The following is a 15,704-nucleotide window of genomic DNA, read 5'->3' on the forward strand; positions in this document are numbered from 1 at the left end:
CAAATTGGGAAGTTGTGTGCAAAAAGTGTCATATTGAAATTATCTCAGGAGAAGGTGGAGGACACATTGCTAAAATGCATTATCTGCACTGTATAATACCACTGCCAATTAATTTTACTATTAAAGATGAATAACTTGGGAAAGAAGAAGTCAAAGGTTGGTTGCATCTTGCTTAAAATAACCATAAATACTATTTGTGCAAGGTGGCATAATTGTTATAAAGTAAATTGATATAATTGATATAAAGAAAATTGAAAAAAAAGAAAATTGATACAATTTATCAATAAATATATCAATATATCAATTGATATAAAGTAGAACTTCTTTTATTCTGGAAGTGTTATAATCTGTATTCAGGACACTTGAATGGAGCTTAATCAAGTAGGAAGGGATTAGTAGCTGTCTTGGTGGACACTGTCTTGCCTTCTTACTGACTTTGTAGGATAAACCCAGTAACAGGCTATGGGTGACATGGTCATGGGTCAGTTCCAGTAAAATTTTATTACCAAAGCAGGTGGTAAAAATCATAGCAAGTTATTTTGTGGATATCACTAAAATTATTCTAAAATTGGTAGGCAGAGGCGAAAAGAAAAAATGAAACAGAAGAGTGAGTACACTACTAAAGGAGAAGAGTAAAATTGGCAAACTGATATTACTGGACCTCAAGACTTACTGTAAATCAACGGTAGTTGAGACAGCATGATATTGGTGAAAGAATAGCCAGATAGTTCAATGAACAAACTAGGGAGTAGGTAAAGAATCTGCCTGCAATGCAGGAGACATTGGTTGGATCCCTGGGTTGGGAATATACCTTGGAGAAGGGAATGGCAACCCATTCCAGTATTCTTGCCTAGAGAATTCCATGAACAGAGGAGCCTGGCGGGCTACAGTCCATGGGGTTGCAAAGAGTCAGACACGACTGAACACACACACTTTATCTCCAAGCAGTGTTAGGACCCCCAAATGGATATACTAAACCACCACCAGGGAGTCCAGAAATACAACCATATAAATATGATCAAGTGACCTTTAACAAAGAAGAAAATGCAATACAATGGAACAAAGATAGTATTTTAAAGAAATGGTGCTGAAACAACTGGACGTCCAACATGCAAAGAAATGACACACACTGTACATCATTTATAAAATTTAATTTAAAATGGATCATAGACTAAATGTAAAATGTCAAGTTATAAGCTTCTAGAAAATAACAGTGGAGAAAGCTCAGATGACCTTGGGTATGTAATTGATGAACTGTATTTTATTAAAATTAAAAACTTCTGCCCTGTGAAAGATAATGTCAAAAGAATGACAAGACAAACCACAGACTGGGAGAAAATATTTGCAGAAGACACATGACCAAGGACTGTTACCCAAAATAGACAAATAACTCTTAAAACCTAACAATAAGAAAACAAACAGTATAGTTTTAAAATGGGACAGAGATCTTAACAGCTCATCAAAGAAGATATACAAATGGCAAACAAGCATATGAAAAGATGCTCCATATCATATGTCATCAGGGACGTTAACACAAAAACCTGCATGCAGATGTTTGTAGCAGCTTTATTCACAATGCCCAAGGTGTCCTTCCATATGTGTAGAGATAACATAAATTTTAATACAACCAGACAGTGGAATACTAATCAGCACTAAAGAGAAATGAGGTATCAAGATATGGAAAGACATGGAGAAGACATAAATGCATCTTACTAAGTGAAAGAAGCCAATCTAAGAAGGTTATATATACTGTATGATTCCAACTGTATCACAATCTAGAAGAGCCAAAGTATGGAAACATTAACCAGAACAGTATGGTATTGGCATAAAAACAGACACACAGATCAGTAGAGCAAAATAGAGCCCAGAAATAAACCCAATTTAATTAATTTATGACAGAGGAGCCAAGAATATACAATGGAGAAAAGACAACCTCTGCAGTAAATTGTATTGGGGAAACAGGATGTTCACATGTAAAACAGTGAAACTGGACCACTATTTTACACCATACACCAAAACCAACTCAAAACGGATTAAAGACTTGAACGTAAAACTGCAACCATAACACCTGTAGGAGAAAACAGAGACATTAGTAAACTCCTTGACATTAGTCTTGGAGGTGAGGTTTTGTATTTGACACCAAAGTGAACGAAAGAAAAGCAAAAATAAACAGGTGGGACAACATGAAACTAAAAGACTCCTGCAGAGCAAAGTAAAACTATCAACAAAATAAAAAGGCAACCTATTGGATGGGAGAAGATATTTGCAACTGATAAATCTGATAAGGCAGCGGTCCCCAGGCTTTTTGGCACCAGGGACAAGTTTTGTGGAAAACAATTTTTTCATGTACTGGGGGTTAGGGGGGTGGTTTCAGGATGATTCAAGCACATTACATTTATTGTGCACTTTATTTCTAATCTAATGCTGCTGCTGATCTGACTGGAGGTTGGGAACTCCTGTGATAAGGGGTTAATCACCAAAAGAGCAAAAAAAAAAAATTTGATTACTAAAAGTGACAGAAGATCAGAATCGATGTTTCTGCAAAGAAGACATACAGATGGCTAAGAGGTACATGAAAAAGTATTCAGCATCACTTATCATCAGAGAAATGAAAATCAAAACCACCCCAGATATCACCCCCCACTTGTTAGAATGGCTATTATCTAAAAGACAAGAAATAATACGTATTGGTGTAGAGTAAAGGAAACTATTGTGCACTGTTAATAGAATTGTAAATTGGTGCAGCCACTATGGAGAATACTATGGAGGTTTCTGAAAAAGTTACAAATAAAACTATCATAAGACCCAGCAATTTTACTTCTGGGTATTTATGCAAAGGAAGTGAAAACAATAACTCAAAAAGATGTATGTACTTCCATGTTCCCTTCCGCAATATTTACAATAGCCTAGACATGGAAGCAACCTGAGTGTTCATTGATGAATGAAGATCTGACTTCTATATACAATGGAACATTATTCAGTGATACAAAGAAGAAAATTGTGCCATTAGCAACTAGATGGGTGGACTTGGAGGGCATTCAGTTCAGTCACTCAGTTGTATCTGACTCTTTGCTACCCCATGGACTGCAGCATGCCAGGCCTCCCTGTCCATCACCAACTCCTGGAGTTCAGTCAAACTCATTTCCATTGAGTTGGTGATGCCATCCAACCATCTCATCCTCTGTCGTCCCTTTCTCCTCCCTGGCCCTCAATCTTTCCCAGCATCAGGGTCTTTTCCAATGAGTCAGTTCTTCCCATCAGGTGGCCAAAGTACTGGAGTTTCAGCTTCAGCATCAGTCCTTCCAATGAACATTCAGGACTGATTTCCTTTAGGATGGACTGATTGGATCTCCTTGCAGTCCAAGGGACTCTCAAGAGTCTTCTCCAACACCACTCTTCAAAAGCATCAATTCTTCGGCGCTCAGCTTTCTTTATAGTCCAACTTTCACATCCATACATGACTACTGGAAAAACCATAGCTTTGACTAAATGGACCTTTGTTGGCAAAGTAATGTCTCTGCTTTTTAATATGCTGTCTAGGTTGGTCATAACTTTTCTTCCAAGGAGCAAGTGTCTTTTAATTTCATGGCTATAGTCACCATCTGCAGTGATTTTGGAGCCCAAAAAAATAAAATCTGTCACCATTTTCATTGTTTTCCCATCTATTTGCCATGAAGTGATGGGACCAGATGCCATGATCTTAGTTTTCTGAATGTTGAGTTTAAGCCAGCTTTTTCACTCTCCTCTTTCACTTTCATCAAGAGGCTCTTTAGTTCTTTACTTTCTGCCATAACGGTGGTGTCATCTGCTTATCTGAGGTTATTGATATTTCTCCCAGCAATCTTGATTCCAGCTTGTGCTTCATCCAGCCCAGCATTTCTCATGATGTACTCTGCATATAAGTTAAATAAGCAGGGTGACAATATACAGCCTTGATGTACTCCTTTCCCGATTTGGAACCAGTCTGTTGTTCCATGTCTAGTTCTAACTATTGCTTCCTGACTTGCATACAGGTTTCTCAAGAGGCAGATCAGGTGGTCTGGTATTCCCATCTCTTGAAGAATTTTCCAGTTTGTTGTGATCCACACAGTCAAAGGCTTTGGCATAGTCAATAAAACAGAAGTAGATGTTTTTCTGGAATTCTCTTGCTTTTTCGATGATCCAGCGGATGTTGGCAATTTGACCTCTGGTTCCTCTGCTTTTTCTAAATCCAGCTTGAATATCTGGAAGTTCATGGTTCACGTACTGTTGAAGCTTGCTTGGAGAATTTTGAGCATTACTTTACTAGCATGTGAGATGAGTGCAATTGTGCAGTAGTTTGAGCATTCTTTGGCATTGTCTTTCTTTGGGATTGGAATGAAAACTGACCATTTCCAGTCCTGTGGCCACTGCTGAGTTTTCCAAATTTGCTGGCATATTGAGTGCAGCACTTTCACAACATTATCTTTTAGGATTAGAAATACCTCAAATGGAAGGCATTAGGCTAAATTAAATAAATCAGACTAACAAAGACAGATACTGTATGACCTCCTTTATATGTGAGGTCTAAAACACGAACAACAACTAAAAACCAAAACTCGTAGAAGACAGATTGGTAATTGCCAGAGCAAAGGTGAGGGGGCAAGGTGTGCAAAATGGGTTAACGGAGTCAAAAGATACAATCTTCTGGTTATAAGTCATGGGTTATAATGCATGGCATGGTGCCTGTAGTTAATAACACTATTGTATATTTGGACATTCCTAGTATAGTAAATCTTAAAAGCTCTTATCACAAGTAAAAAAATTGTAACTATTGTATGGTAACGGATGTCAATTACTTGGGATCATTTCACAACATATACGTATATCTAGGCATTATGTTATATACCTGAAATCAGTGGTATATGTAAATTATGTGTCAATGTAAGAAATATGGAGGCTGTAAAAAGATTAGTGGTTGAGAGGGGAGGAGGAAAGAATAGGGTAAGAAGGTATTTTTTAGGGCAGTGAAAACTATACGTGGCTATAATCAGGGTTGCATGTCCCTATACATTTGTCCAAACCCATAGAATGTACAGCACCAATAAGGAATCCTAATATAAACTATGGCCTTTGGATGATTATGATGTATCAATGTAGGTTCACAGGTTGTAACAAATTAACCACTCTGCTGCTGGATGTTGATGGTGGAATACATTATGCATATATGGGGCCAGGGAATATGTGGCCTGGGAATATCTCGGTTCCTTTCTCTCAATTTTGCTCTCAACCTAAAACTGCTCTTAAAATTGTTGGTGTTTACTCAGCAAGTCATGTCCAACTCTTTGCGATCCCATGGATTGTAGTATGTCAGGCTCCTCTTCCTCCACTGTCTCCCAGAGTTTGCTGAAGTTCATGACTCTTGAGTCAGTGATGCTATCTAACCATCTCACCCTCTGTCGTCCCCTTCTTCTTTTGCCTTCCGTCTTTCCCAGCATTTCCCAGTATTTTCCAGTGAGTCACTTCTTTGCATCCGGTGGCCAGAATATTGAAGCTTCAGAAATAGTCCTTACAATGAATATCCAGGGTTGATTTCCTTTAGAATTGACTGGTCTGATGCCCTTGCAGTCTAAGGGACTCTCAAAAAACAGTGTTTAACAAATTAAAAAAGTAACACAATAGACGGTGGGCTGGATTTGGCTTGCAGGCCATAGTTTGACAACCCATGGTATAAAACAAAGCGATTTGTGATGAAACAAATAGGTAAATGTGTGTCTATGTCACTTGATGTGACTGGTTAACCGTGTCTACTACCGACAAAGGCTCGCTGCCTGATGTGCATAGAACCCTGGCACTGCCTGATGTGCATAGAACCCCGTATTATAGGATTGGCTTTTGAGAAAAGGATGAGTTTTATTGTGAGGTCAGCTGGCAAGGAGACAGCAGGCAAGGCTCTCAAATCTGGCTCTTCACCCCAAGGTTGAAGGAGAAATTTAAGGGGTTCGAGGAATCAGCTGATTGGCCCGTCTTGAATCAGCCCATATGAACTACTGGTGCTGCTGGAAGCCATGGTTTCCTTTTCTCTTGGGAGGGCGGAGTATATTGCTTTACAATGTGGTGTTTGTTTCTGCCATAGAACAGAGTGAATGCGCTATATGTACACATATATCCCCTCGCTCTTCAGCCTCCCTCCCACCCCCACATCCCACCCCTCTAGGTCATCACAGCGCCGAGCTGAGCTCCCCGTGCTACATAGCAGCTTCCCACTAGCTAGCTACTTCACACATGGCAGTGTATATTTGTCATTGCCACTTTCTCAGCTGGCCCCCCTCCCTCTTCCCCCACATGTGCACATGGCCATTCTCTATGTCTGCATTTCTATTTCTGCCCTGCAAATAAGTTCATCACTACCATTTTTCTAGATTTCATATATATGCATTAATAGACCATGTTTGTTTTTCTCTTTCTGACTTACTTCACTCTGCATGACAGACTCTAGGGCCAACCACATCTCTACAAATGACCTAATTTTGTTTCTTTTTCATGACTGAGTAATATTCCATTGTATATATGTAGATCTTGTTTATCTATTTTTGTGTCAGTGGACAGTTAGGCTGCTTCCATGTCCTGGCTATTGTGAATAGTGCTGCTATGAACATTGGGGTCTGTGTGTCTTTTGAATTATGGTTTTCTCAGGGTATATGCCCAGTAGTGGGATTTCTGGTCATATGGTAGTTCTATTTTTAGTTTTTTAAGGAACCTCCATACTGTTCTCCATAGTGGCTGCACCAATTTATATTCCTACCAACAGTGTAAGAGGGTTCCTTTTCTCCACACCCTCTCCAGCATTTATTGTTTGTAGTTTTTTGATGATGGCCATTCTGACTGGTGTGAGGTGATACCTCATTGTAGTTTTGATTTGCATTTTTCTAATTATTACCGACATGGAGCATGTTTTCCTGAGCTTTTTGCCAGTCTGTATGTCTTCTTTGGAGAAATGTCTGTTTATTTGTCTATTTCGGCTGTGCTGGGTCTTCCCTCCTGTGTGAGGGCTTTCTCTATATTTGTGCTGCGTGGGAGCTGCTCTCCAGCTCTGGTGTGTGGGTTTCTCATTGCAGTGGCTTCTCTTGCTGCAGAGCATGGGCTCTAGGCTCGTGGGTTTAAGTCGCTGTGGCTCGCGGGCCTCGTTGCTCTGCGGCATCTGAGATCCTCCCAAACCAGGGATTGAACCAGTGTCCCCTGCATTGCAAGGCGTATTCTTTTTTTTTTTTTTCATTTATTTTTATTAGTTGGAGGCTAATTACTTCACATCATTGCAGCAGTTTTTGTCATACATTGAAATGAATTAGCCATGGATTTACATGTATTCCCCATCCCGGTCCCCCCTCCCACCTCCCTCTCCACCCGATCCCTCTGGGTCTTCCCAGTGCACCAGGCCCGAGCACTTGTCTCATGCACCCAACCTGGGCTGGTGATCTGTTTCAACCTAGATATACATGTTTCAATGCTGTTTTCTTGAAACATCCCACCCCCGCCTTCTCCCAGAGTCCATAAGTCTGCAAGGCGTATTCTTAACTACTGGGTCACTAGGGAAGCCCTCATGTTAAGTTTCCATTTGTACTGCTTTACTAATTAGTGATATTGAGCATACCATCCCCATCCATCTGCTCTCTAGGTCCATCACTGAATACTGAGGCTTCAACAGCAATAGGTCCACACGTGGGATGAGTGCTAGAGCTTTAGGACCTGGGGTTTTGGTTCTGGCTGATTTTCTGTGGCATAACAGGCCAAATTATCTCCCAGGTGACGCTAGTGGTAAAGAACCTGCCTGCCAGGTCACGAGACACAAAAGACGTGGGTTTGATCCCTGGGTCGGGAAGATCCCTGGAGGAGGAAATGGCAACCCACTCCAGTATTCTTGCCTGGGAAGTCCCATGGACAGAGGAGCCCAGCAGGCTATAGTCCATGGGGTCGCAGAGAGTTGGATACGACTGAGTGACTTAGCATGCATGTGTGATGCGCCAAATTATTTCCATTAGTTATGTAACTATCCACCTTTTGGTGGCCTGGGCAGTGAGCTATGGCTGGTTCTTCCAGCATTCTAACAGAGTCCAAAAACGCCTGGATCTCCTCTGTGTCCTTCTTTCCTTCCTGATGTTCATAGACCTCTCTTTTCATATGGCCCCACATACATGTACCACAGAGAAGGCGTACTTAGAATGAATATAAGGAGTTACCTTGTTCCTACCTCCAAGGTGCAGGGATCTAATGCAGGTTATTAGCTCTGCCTTCTGGGCAGACATACCTAGAGGAGGATTTCTGCTTCTAGGACTTCCTGATGAGTTACTGTTGCATATCAAAGAGTCTCCCATCCATGAAGCTTCTCCCATTTGTAAGCATTTCTGTATCTGGATTGTCAGGTCAGGTCTGCTAGAATGGACTTGAATTGTACAGAAAGACCTTATGGCATTCTGCAGTCTATCTTAGTGGCTCATTGTCCTTTCCTTTAAGAGCGTCATATAGGGGTTTACCATGATCCCAATCTTAGGGATCCAAGTATTACAAGGCCCAGACATTCCTGAGAATCCTCATGATTGCCTTCTGGTGGTTGATGCAGTCACTCTAATGCCTCCATTCCATTTGGAATATGTTTCTTTGTCATAGATATTTTACAGTTGGTTGAGAAGTTTCCACTTTTCCCATGGAGACTTTATATTACCACTCTGCCAGAAAGTTGAAAGTAAGGATTGTATTTTGGCCTGAAGCTTCCTTTGTTTTACTAGACATTAGGTATATTATTCATATATTGCAGTACAACTCCCTCATTTAATTGGCAGTCCCTCAAGTCCTTGGCTAAGGCTTGTGGAGAAGATGGTGGGGGATTCTTCGATCCTTGTGGGAGCCCCATCCAACAATAGGGTTGATTCATGTTAGTCTCTGGATTATCTCATTAAAAGGCAACAGCTCCTAGGCCTCAGGGCTGAGTGGTATGCAGTAAAGGGGATCTTTTAGGTCCAGAATTGTAGACCAGCAAAAGTCTCCAGATAAGATTGTAAACAAAAGTATAAGGATTTGGCACTATGGGATGTATATCGTGTACAATTTAGTCAATGGGCCTTAGATCCCATGCAAACAATAATCTCTGACCCCTGGCTTTTATACTGGCAGTATTGAAGTATTTTATTTATATTGGTAAGTTTGATAAGGGGTTTCCTTGGTACCTCAGAAGGTAGAGAATCTGCCTGCAATGCCGGAGACCCAGGTTCAATCCTGGGTCAGGAAGATATTCTGGAGAAGGGAATGGCTACCCAATCCAGTATTCTTGCCTGGAGAATCCCATGGACAGAGGAGGCTGGTGGGCTACAGTCCTTTAGGTTGTAAAGAGTCTGACATGACTGAACGACTAACACTACACTACTGAGGTTGGATTAATTGGCATATAAGAAAGGTGGTTTTCAGAGGATTTATGCTTCACATGCCTCTTTAAAGGCTATTGCTTTTCAGTTCTGATACTTGGCACCGGGCTGGAGTTTTCCTACTACGGGGTCAGTGGTTTTGGCTCTTCCTGGCCTTTCTTCAACTCAAGCATCTTCTCCTAACTTTTGTAGAATTTCTTCGGGGACTTCTGGTTCAAATTTGTCTCTCCATTGTCATAGCACAGCTTGGAGGGTGCAGGTTTGACCTTGGAGTAATTTAGTGTCTACTGTTTTTGGTGAGAAAGTCACTTGGGCATTTAACTTTGTTAGATTTTCCCCCAGTAAGGGGATAGGGCATTCAGGCAGATACAGAAAGCTGTGCCCTACATATGCTTTTCCCCCCGCCCTATTATATAAGATGTGCGGTCGAAAATGGAGAGTGTACATGTACGAATGCCCTGGGTTGACCTTGGTCATCTAACACTTTGGGGACTTGTTTCATTTGATACTGCCTTGCCTGAGGGCAATCTAAAAGATACTAATTTTAAATATGTTTAAATTCAAATTAAACATTTACAATATAATAAACCATCTACTTTTTTAAGCAACAGTTTTTTGATCCCTATTTTACATATGAGAAAACAGAGGCACAGAGAAGGTAATTAACATTCTCCAATGCCCTCAATTTAGTAAGTGGCTAGAATGGGAACTGAACCCATGCCATCTATGTGGAAGAATCTACGACACCAAACTGTTTCTTCAAAACAGAAAACTAAGAGGGACCTTGAGGCTTCCCTGGTGGATCAGTAGTAAAGACTCCTTCTGTCAAAGCAGGAGAACTGGGTTTGATCTCTGATCCAGGAAGATCCCACATTTCGCAGAGGACCTCAGCCTGTGCATCACAACTACTGAACAGGTGCTCTAGAGCTGGGGAACCACAGCTGCTGAACCCATGTGCCTCAACTACTGAAGTCCAAGCACCTTGAGCCCATGATGTGCAACAGGCGAAGCCACCATAGTAAGAAACCCGTGTACTGCAACTAGAGAAAAGCCTGTGCAGTAATGAAGCCCTAGCACAACCAAAAGGTCAATTTCTAGTTATAAAGATGAACATCTTCTCACCCGGTGCTTGCTTCTATCTAGAGGAGAACCGTGAATTGACACATGTAGGGTCTGAGACATTGTCAGAGAGAGGAAAATGAAAGTGTTAGTCACTCAGTCATGTCCCACCCTTTGCGACCCCATGGACGGTAGCCCAATAGGCTACTCTGTTCATGGAATTCTCCAGGCAAGAAGCCTGGAGTGGGTGGCCATTCCCTTCTCCCAGGGATCTCCCTGACCCAGGGACTAAACCCGGGTCTCCTGCATTGCAGGCAGATTCTTTACCGTCTGAGCCACCATGGAATGCCCATCGGAGAAAGAGGAGAGATCCTCAATGGGAGCGGAGAATGAAACAGTGAAAAGAGCCCGGTTGTCTCAGCACAAAGGAACAAGCACAAAGCAACAAGCACGTTTTCTGGAAATTTAAGTGAAGAGACTTCATCCTCATTTAAAATAAAAATTCAAGTGCCGTCATGATGAAATGGGAAAGTTAATTCCTTCATAGCAAGCTTGTTTATATATTTGTAAATGTTCAAAGCAAGACTTAGTTGCTCAGTCATGTCCGACTCTCTGCGATCCCATGGATTGTAGCCCACCAGGCTCCTCTGTCCATGGAATTGTCCAGGCAAGAATACTGGAGTGGATTGCCATTCCCTTCTCCAGGGGATTTTTCTGACCCAGGGGTCAGACCCAGGTCTCCCACTTTGTGGGTAGATTCTATATCCTCTGAGCTACAGGGAGGAATATTTGTAAATATTTGAATATTTGTAAATATTCAAAGCAAACTTTAGGGAGACTCAGATTGAGCATGTGTCAATCTGAGGACCCTGTCTTATCAAGGACCATAAGACAGGCAAGATCTGTAAAATTTTAACTTTTGCCTTATTAACTACACCTAGGCACAGAGGAAACATATTTTGAGTGGTTTTGATAGGCAAAAGCAATATTAGGCTTTACATGTGTAGAGATTTCATCAGTTCAAATAGAGTTGATCCAGAGGCTGAATTTTTAAAGGGGAAGAGGAAAAAATTTAAGATTTTTTTTTTTTTTTTGCCTGTGCTGGGTCTGTGTTGCTGCACATGGCCATAGTTCTCCTGAGGCATGTGAGATCATAATTCCCGGACCAGAGATCGAACCCGTATCCCGTGTGTTGGAAGGCAGCTTCTTAACCAGTGGGCCACCAGGGAAGTCCCTATCATTTCCTTAAGAAATGTTTTTTTTTTTTTAACTGGAAAATTTCTTTCTGCATAGTCACAAAAGGATAAAAAGTACAGTCTTCTCCCCATTCTGAAAGCCGACCCCAGGAGGCCACACTGAGGTCACGAACAGGCTGATTTGGGGCCACGGGGTGTGGGCACAGGTGGGCACAGTCTGCAGTGAGCTAAAGGTCAAGGTGAGGTCAGCACCCCTCTGGGTGTTTCATCACCTCAGCCCTGCTTCTCCATGTTAGTTACCCTGGGCTTGGGCTCTGCCATACTCCCAGTCCACTCTCCACTGAGGTTTTCCACTCCCATGACCACAACACAACCTATATAGGCATCATGATGTCTCCCATAGGTCTGTTTCTAAAGCTGACATCCACTCTGAACTCCAGATTCATTTTTCTGGCTACCTGCATGACAGTTCCACTTGGACGTCTAATATGCATCTCAGATTTGACGTGACATGCCTTCTCCAATGTTCCATCCCCGCTGCACCCCTGGCAAAAGGCCCCAAATTGCTCAAATGGCACCACCATCAACCCAGGCTAAATTAGATTATTTTCTTCATATCTCCCTCTTCCTCTCTGGTCCATGAAGAAACCTTGCTCATGTATCCAAATATATCTGCAATGTGTCTACATCTGTTCATTTCTTTATCCTCCACTCCAGTTCAAAAACCATTGTCTTTCACCTGGACCAGCTGTGATACCTATTAACTGGTCTCCCAGCTTCAACCCTTCCTCCTCTACATACTTCAGTGCAGCCAGTACCACTGACTTCATTTTCAGGGGGATTCATTTTACTTCATATTCAATATCACAAATGACCTTCATTCATGAGCCTGTATTTTTCACCCAAGAAGAGCTATATAGAATCACCCTCAATAGAACTGAGGTAAATTTTGAGTGTTATCAATCTACTTTCTCGCAGGGTGGTACAATTCAAGTAAAGAATCACACATGGATGTTTTGTAAGGGCAACATCCATGCTAAACAGTGGTGACCACAGGAAGTGTGTCTCTAGGAAAGCCAGCCCTGCTACCCTTAGATTGTCACTGTAGCCCAGGGTGAGCTTGTCAGCGAGGGACTCTGCTATGCTAGCATCCTGTGCCCCCATCTTGTTACGCAGAATTCTGCTTCAAACAAAATGAAGACCCCTTGATTTCATTCCCTTCCCAATCCCGTTCCCTTCAGTATTTCTGGAGATCAACCCCAATCATGATTTTCAGGCCCTATTTTTATAGCTCATCTATTCACAGGCACCCACATTCACCAGGGCCTCACCTCACCCATGCCACCCCATATACCACATTGTTTATTAGGGGAAGGTACATTTTGTATTGTTCAGGGTCCCATGCATCCCCTTCTTCCCTCCCTCTGTGGAGATTCTGAGCTGCCTGTGGACAGGGCATTGGTAGCTCAAGAGACTCCCTGGATACCTGTTTTAAAACTTGAAAGGTTAAGGGTTTGCACGCATGAATCAACAGGGACCTTTATTTGTTTAGGAAGCAATTAGTTTACTGGAAGAACTGGCAACACTGAAAGAAGGAAAACTTAAGTGAACTTATTCTGCAAGGGCAATACTGCAGAGTCCAGGGCAGGCAGGGTGACCGTGGGCACTCACCCAGGTCTCAGGGGAAAGTCCAGTCCAGGCTCAGTCCTCTTTGTCGCTGTCACTCAGGGTGAGCTTCTCAAAGAAGAACTCTGCCAGGGCACCTTCCGGGGACTGCATGTTGCTCAGGTTGCTGACATGGTCCTCCAGCTCCTTGATGAACTTGACCTGCTGGTCCAGGTAGCCGGTCTCCACGAAGTGGCACAGGTCGGCGTCGCAGCTCTCAGTGGCCACCTGGTGCAGGTCGAGCAGGCTCTGGTTGATGTACCTTTCCAGGTGCAGGATGTCTTGCATGGCCTGGAGCCCGCTCTCCCAGTCTTGGCTCTCGGGGTTTCTGATGTTGAGAAAAGAGATGCGGCCCCCACGCCGGTTCTGCAGGAACATGAGGTTCTCGGCTGTCTTGCTGTGCTCGTGGGAGCGGAGCACAAAGAAACCGGAGAAATGCTTCAGGGCCACGTCATCACTGAGGTCGAGGTAGAAGGCCACAGCCCTGCACTGGAAGCACGCGTGGAACTCCAGGGAGGTCTGGCTGTTGACCGCGGCCTCACACTCAGGGCGGTAGTTCGGACGCACCTGTGAGGGCGGTGTGGGCACCATGGCTGGCCACTCCAAGAACCAGGGAATAGCAGCTCGGATGAGGCGTCTGCGGGGTTGGAATCGGCGGGGACGCGGGCGCCGACGACGGCGCCTGCGGACTCGTTCGAACCTTCCCATGGTGGACGCTCTGGGCAGCCGGAGGCAAGCTCCGAGCCAGAAGGCAGCTGGCTGAGTGTGGCTCTGCGGTGGAGAGGTAATGGCGTCCGTTGGGCGGGTTCAGTGCATGGGCTTGAGATTGGTTAAGGGAGAGGTCATGTGGATGGGCGGTATCAGTGGGCAGGATCTGTTTGCAGGGCGAGACCACTGTCTCACCAAAGGCAGGGTGAGGCAGAGCCACTTTGAGCTGAGTACTTCGCATCCAGAAAGTTTTTAATTTACCATAATACTTTTTTTCCAAGGACTTACTTTCTCTTATTCTTTAATTCCTGCCTTTTATAGCACCCTGTTCCTATTTTATAAACCCACTGTCATCTTTACAGTTCTGTGAATATGAATTTGGATTTTTTGGTAATGTTGTCCTCTTTTTCCTGTAGCATATTTGTTTTTTTCTCCAGAAATAGTTCAGTTTATTCATCATGATCTCTTCCACTTCTTTCAAATATCTGGTAACTATTTGCCCATCCATATTTGGGTATAAAGGATTCATTTGTTTAGCCTTGAAGTTTTACCATGGATCTGACCTACAGTTATGATATCCATTCCACTATTAGTCTCCTCCTCTGAATGGGAGTGCAGAGTGTATCAGTTAGGGAGTGGTCTTCTGTCTTTGGGATACATGCTTTGGAGTTTGCAGGTAAGATAAGGACATCCCAAATGCCAAAAGCTTGATATTTTCTGAAATTGGAAGATTTTCCTGTATGCCTTCTAGATTGATTATGTCTTTGTGTTTTGTTTCTTTGTCTTCTGCAGAGTGGGTCCACAGTTACCTCAGAACTACTCATATGGTTTCCCTTCCTGATCCTTTGAATGACATAAGGAGACTCTAGCCCCATCCTCTGCCCCACCAGTGTGCGCTGGGTCTCAGTAAGAACAGAAATTGAAAATGTACTGTGTTAAGCTAATAAGACTCAGAATATTTGTTGTAGCAGTTCGCCTACCCTGACTAGTTAGCCAGGACAAGTTCTGGATGACTACAGGTTATAAGTTCCTGTAAGCCCATAGCATTTCCTCTTGGTGGAAATGCAGATACAAAAGTTAAAAAGTTTAGATAGAGCTGAATCATCATACTCCGATTCTTTGGCTACATTCATCAATAATATATATCAATCCTCCTCCCTTTTCCCCTCATGGCGAGTGGAATGAAAAATCTCTCAAGGACACATGAAGAACAAGGAATAAGTTTTTCCATTTCCCTCAGTGGTGGGAAACCCAAGATGGTCCTCAGGTCCTCAGCCTTCAACCAGCAATGGGAGGCATAAGGGGTGGGAGTGAGACTGGCTGACCCCTGTGGTGAGGGAGCTGTGGCTTGTGTAAGAACAGGGTCACCCCCTGGAAACCCATCAGTGGAGGATGTGTTTGTGTGAGGCAGCTGCCCAGAAGAGGAGGATGCTGGACTAAAGCTAAAGAGATGGTTCAAGGATGGTACCATTTTTGTCTTCCAAACTAGACTGTTAGGTCTGTAAACTGGAGGGAGTCCAAGGCCTCTGTGTCTCCAACACTACACATCACACCGCATGCTTAACACCCCCTTCCCCAAGCAATTCTTCACCTTTGCAAAACAGTATAGAGAGAAAGGAGCAACAACAGTGGCTCAGAAAGGCCTGTAACACCCTGTTTGGAACATCTGTGGGCGTGGAAAATGGCTTCACCTCCCAAATAC

The 15,704-nt window shown here is 43.1% G+C and overlaps 1 pseudogene; it reads right to left on the reverse strand.

Annotated features, from left to right (window-relative positions):
- Nucleotides 1-13,330: 13,330 nt before the first annotated feature.
- LOC110152437 (ferritin heavy chain pseudogene) lies at nucleotides 13,331-14,243 on the reverse strand (annotated as a pseudogene).
- Between the last annotated feature and the right edge of the window lie 1,461 nt (nucleotides 14,244-15,704).

This window comes from Odocoileus virginianus, unplaced genomic scaffold, assembly GCF_023699985.2.
Source record: "Odocoileus virginianus isolate 20LAN1187 ecotype Illinois unplaced genomic scaffold, Ovbor_1.2 Unplaced_Scaffold_10, whole genome shotgun sequence".
NCBI classification, from domain to species: Eukaryota; Metazoa; Chordata; class Mammalia; order Artiodactyla; family Cervidae; genus Odocoileus; species Odocoileus virginianus.